The following is a 6,071-nucleotide window of genomic DNA, read 5'->3' as shown; positions in this document are numbered from 1 at the left end:
TATAAGCCTAGATAATGGACACAGACAACATGGGGGTGAGGGCATGAGTTGGAGAGGTCTGGGGGGGGTTATGGTGGGATAAGGACACATATGTAATACCTTAATAAAAATAAATAAATAAATAAATAAATAAATAAATAAATAAAATGTCATTCTTGTGTGTGGTATAAGTTGGTGGGCTACTTTCATTTTTTTCCATGTACCTGTCCAATTTTCCCTACACCATTTATTGTAGAGACTGTCTCTATTTTTTTGTATGCTCTTGCCTCCTTTGTCAAATATTAATTGACCATATGGGCATTGGTCGTTTTCTGGGGTCTCTTTTCTGTTCCATTGGTCTACATGCCAGTTCTTGTGCCAGTACCAGGCTGTTTTGATTACAATGGCTTTGTAGTATAACTTGATATCCAGTATTGTGATTCCTCCAACTTTATTCTTCTTTCTCAAGATTGCTGAGGCTATTCAGGGTCTTTTTTGGTTCCATATAAATTTTTGGGATATTTGTTCTAGAACTGTGAGATATGCTATTGGTATTTAAATAGGGATTGCATTGAATTCATAAATTGCTTTGGGTAGTATGACCACTTGAATGATGTTAATTCTTGCGATCCATGAACACAGTATATGATTCCATTTGTTTGTATCTTCCTCTATTTTCTTTTTCAATGTCCTATAGTTTTCCGAGTACAGGTCTTTGACCTCCTTCGTTAAGTTTTTTCCCAGATATCTTAGTTTTTGTTGTTGCAATGGTAAATGGGATTGTTTTTTTTAGTCTCTTTCTCAGAGTTCATTATTGGTGTATAAAAATGCTATTGATTTCTGGGTGTTAATTTTGTATCCAGCTACTTTGCTGAATTAATTTATTAACCCTAGCAGTTCTTTTGTGGAGTCTTTAGGGTTTTCTATGTACAATATCATGTCATCTGTGAATAATGACAGTTTTACTTCCTCCTTTCCAATTTAGATGCCTTTTTTTTTTTTATGATCGCTATGGCTAGGACTTCCAGTACTGTGTTGAATAAGAGTGGTGAAAGCAGACATCCCTGTCTTGTTCCTGAAATTAAGGGAAATGCTGTAGGTTTTTGCCCATTGAGAATGATGTTGACTGTAGGTTTCTCATGTATGGCCTTTATTATGTTGAGGTATGATCCCTCTAGTCCCACTTTGCTGAGAGTTTTTATCATAAATGGGTCCTGGGTTTTGTCAAATGCTTTTTCCTGCACCTATTGATATGATCAAGTGATTTTTATCCTTCATTTTGTTTATGTGATGTATCACATTTATTAATTTTCAAATATTGTACCAGCCTTGCATCCCTGAAATAAACCCCATTTGGTTATGGTGTATGGTCTTTCTAATGTATTGTTGGATCCAATGTGCTAATATTTTGTTGAGAATTTTATCATCGAAGTTCATCAGGGATATTGGCATATAATTTTCTTTCTTTGTAGTGTCTTTAGAATCTGGTTTTGTAATTAGGATAATGCTGGCCTCATGAAAAGAGTTTGGAAGTCCTCCCTCTTAAATTTTTTGGAATAGTTTGAGGAGGATAGGTGTTAGTTCTTTGAATGGTGCAACTCTTCTATGAAGCCATCTGGTCCTGGATTTTTGTTTGCTGGGAGTTTTTTTCTTATTATTCTTTCTGCTTTAATTTCATTAGTTGTTATCCGCCTATTCAGGTTTCTGATTCTTCTGATTGAGTTTTAGAAGATTTTATGTTTCTAGGAATTTGTCCATTTTGCTCAGGTTATCCAGGCATGTAGTTGTTTGAAATATTTTCTTACAATCCTTTGTATTTCTGTGATGTCAGTTGTTACTTCACCTCTTTTTTATAATATTTTTTATTGATTTCAGAGAGGAAGGGAGAGAGAGAGATAGAAACATCAATGATGAGAATCATTGATTGGCTGCCTCCTGCACACTCCCTGCTCGGGGAAGAGGGATCAAGCCCACAACCTGGCCAGAATCGAACCTGGGATTCTTTAGTCTGCAAGCCAACACTCTATCCACTAAGCCAAACTGGCTATGGCGTTACTTCACCTCTTTTAGTTCTGATTTTATTTATCTGGGTCCACTCTCTTTGTTCCTTGATAAATCTGGCTAAAGGTTTGTCAATCTTGTTTATCTTTTTAAAGAACCAGCTCTTGGTTTCTTGATTTTATTTTATTTTATATTTTGCTGTCTCTGTCATTTATTTCCATGCTGATCTTTATTATCTCCTTCCTTCAACTTACTCTGGGCTTTTCTTGTTCTCTTTCTAATTATTTCAGTTGTGGGTTAGACCGTTTATTTGAGCTTTTCCTTGTTTCTTGAGGTAAGGCTGCAATGCTATGAACTTCCCACAGGACTGCTTTTGTTGTGTCCCAGAGATTTTGGGTTGTTGTGTTCATTTCTGTCTGTCTGGAGGAAGTTTTTATTTCTTCCTTGATCTCATAGGTAATCCTTTAATAATATGCTACTTAGCCTTCATGTGTTTGAATGTTTTTGAGTATTTTTTTAATGTAGTTGATTTCTAGTTTCGTGTCATTGTGCTTCAGGAAAATGCCTGATATGATTTCAATCTTCTTGAATTTGATAAAACTTATTTTGTGTCCAAACATGTCAAAATTTTCTATCTTGCAAAAATGTTCTATGTGCACTTAGGAATGTATATTCTGATGCTTTGGGATGAAATTTTTTGTAAATAGCCATAAATCCATGTGATCTAGTGTGCATTTAAGGTCACTGTTTCCTTGTTGATTTCTTGCCTGGAAGATCTATCCAGTGATGTCAGTAAAGGGTGATAAAGTCCCCTGTGAATCTCTCCCTTAAATTCCACCAAGATTTTTTTATATAGATTTAGGGGCTCCTATGTTGGGTATGTACATGTTATGAGGATTATATTTTCCTGTTGGATTGATGCTTTAGTATTATGTAGTGACCTTCTTTGTCTCTTGATATGTCCTTTATTTTGAAGTCTATTTTGTCAGATATGAATATTGCTACCCCAGCTTTTTGTTTGTTGCCATTTGCATGGACTATTTTCCCCAGCCCTTCACTTTCAATCTATGTGAATCTTTTCTTCTGAGGTGGGTCTCTTGTCGACAGCATATATGAGTCATGTTTCCTTATCCATTCAACCATGCTGTGTCTTTTGATTGGAGCATTTAGTCTATTTACATTTAAGGTTATTAAGATCAGTACTTATTTATAGCCATTTTTTTTCTTTATACCTGTGTTTCCCGTCCCCGTCCCCCCCCCCTCCTCCGCCCCTCTGGATTTCTCCTTTTTCAAGCAGTCCTTTTAACATTTCTTGCAATGTTAGTTTGGTAGTAATTTACTCCTTTAGCCTTTTTTACTCTGGGAAGCTCTATATTTCACCTTCAATTTTAAATGATAGTCTTGCTAGACAGAGTACTGTAGGATTCAGGTCCTTACTTGTCATTACTTTGAATATTTCATGAAAATCCCTTCTGGCCTGAAATGTTTCTGATTAGAATTCAGCTGAGAGTCTAATGTGAACTTCCTTGTAGGTAACTTTCTGTCTCTCTCTCTCTCTCTTGCTGCCTTTAAGATTCTTTCATTGTCTTTAAAGTGTGCCATTTTAATTATGATGTGTCTTTGGGTTCATCTTGATTGGGACTCTCTGTGCTTCCTGAACTTGTGTGACTTTTTCCTTCACAAGGTTAGCAAAGTTTTTTGTCATTATTTCTTTAACAGGTTCTCTATTCCTTATTCACTTTCTTCTCCTTCTGGTATCCCAAATGATGCAAATGTTATTTCATGTTATCCCAAAGTTCCCCTAAACAAACCTCCTGCTTTTTCATTCTTTTTTCTTTTTGATGCTCCAATTGGGTGTTTTTTCCTATCTTGTCTTCCAAATCACTGATTTGATCCTCTGCTAAATTAGATCTACTTTTTATTCCAGTATATTCTTTTATATTTTTAAATTAAATCTTTACTGTTGAAAGTATTACATATGTCCCCCATTTCCCCCCATTGAGCTCTCTTGCCCTCCCCACCCCGGGCCTTCACCACCCTATTGTCTGTATCCATAGGTTATGTATATATACATACAAGTTCTTTGGTTGACCCCTTCCCACCCTCCCTCCCTTCCCCACCTTTCCTCTAAGATTCCATAATCTATTCTATGCTTCTGTGTCTCTGGATCTATTTCATTCAGAGTTAATTTTGTTCATTAGGTGCCATATATGAGTGAGATCATGTGATACTTATCTTTCTCTGACTCCTTCCAGTGCATTCTTGAAGCCAAATACGGTATTCTCCTTTTCCAACTGGTCTGGTTCATGGTATCTATTTCCTTTTTTAATACTATTGTAAGTTCCACTAAGTTCCTTGAGCATCCTTATAACCATTACTTTAAACTCTCTATCTCATAAATTGCTTGCCTCCATTTCATTCCGCTCTTTTTCTGGAGCTTCCTCCTTTTCCTTCATTGGAGGGTTGTTTCTTTGTCTCCCTATTTTTGCTGTCTCTCGTGTTTGTTTCTATTTATTAGAATTGCTATGCCTCCCAGTCTTCGTGGAGTGGCCTTATGTAGTAAGTGTCCTGTGGGACCAAGTGGTGCAGTCTCTTTGATCTTCTGAGCTGGAGGCTCTAGGAATGTCCCCTGTGTGGGTTATTTGGGATCTCCTGTTGTAATTGGGTCTTGATTGTTGTTGTCCTGTTTGTGGGTGGGATTCCCACCACACACTGGCTGGCTGGGAGGCTCAACCCTGACCATATCATACAAGCTGTTGTGCAGGAGCAATCTTGAGGTGGTTTCTGCCCTTTTTATCAAAAGTTTCCTCTTCAGCTAATCTTCAGGTGGTAATTCAGGATGAATGTTCCCCAATTTAGTTTTATATCCAGTTTGGAAGAGGTGCAAGAAAGATCCACATACTCCACTACCATCTGGTAGCTCAGAAGTTCACACATATTCATGGTTCCAGGCCCAGCTAACACCAGTAACTCTGGTTCCTTCCCTCTACTCCCTTAAAGACATCTTCGTGCATATATCTTGGAGCACTGACTTATTTCTTTAAAAAATATTTTATCAGTTGACAGATTATTAGCAAATGAAAATTTTCACTCAACAAAAGATTGCTTAGGTACTCCTCTATGCCCACAACTAATATTAAAAAAGGTATATAGTGTCAGTGTTCAAAAAATACATTTTATTTTAGGGGGAGAGACAAACAGGTGAACAGACTGTCTCATGCAGTAAGATAAATACTCTGGTAGAACCACCAACATAGGAGACTGTGGGAAAAAGGTAGGCGTACCCAGCATTAGGGAAATCAACAAAAATTCTTCTTGTGTCTTTCTCTCTAAATTGCCATACACTTCAGCAGGTCTTACACCTTCTCTTATCTTTCTCTTTCCCCCAAGGCATGCCTAGAACAGGGCTCTTGAATAGTGATGCCCCAATTAGAGCTGCTGGCCAATGGACTGAAGTCATGTTTGGCACAGTGTCCTATATCCTTCTGGTTCACTGGCTGAGCCCAACCCCACCCAGGGAGGACAATAAAGACCCGTGTTCAGGGTCACACTGAATAGACAGTTCTGGACTCCATACAACCCACTGCCTGCTACTGTCTTTCAGGAGTCATGAAGTACCTACTACTCGCTCTTGCAATTTCTTTGCTCCTGGCCCAGTTGGTCTCAGGTAACTAGAATATTGGGAAGAAGAAACACCAACTTAGAACAGGGTCCTGCACATGGAGTCCCTGTTTTCAAACTGGCAATGGGAGTAGGGGCAGGGCTATCACAGGAGCGGGGCTGAGGTTTGCCTTACTTCTTCAAAACACCACTAAGAGACCTCAAGGCTCTCACAATGTCCATACTGGAGTTGAGGGAGAATAATGAGAAGCCAAGGACTGACATGATCATGACACCCCAAATTCCCTGTGCTATCACTTAGGGCCAGTGCAGTCCAGCCCTGCCTCGCTTCACTTTATATGGCAACAATCCTAAAATATTACTTCTCCCAGGTTTTTGGTCTTACAGAGAACATTTCCCACTTTTTAAATTCTTGGATCTAAGTAATAGACCCTTAAGTTGGAAAAGGGAAGAAAAATATTCTGAACTAA

Source organism: Myotis lucifugus, unplaced genomic scaffold (assembly GCF_000147115.1).
Source record: "Myotis lucifugus unplaced genomic scaffold, Myoluc2.0 scaffold_60, whole genome shotgun sequence".
Lineage (NCBI taxonomy): Eukaryota > Metazoa > Chordata > Mammalia > Chiroptera > Vespertilionidae > Myotis > Myotis lucifugus.
Note: the sequence above shows the minus strand (reverse complement) of the source record.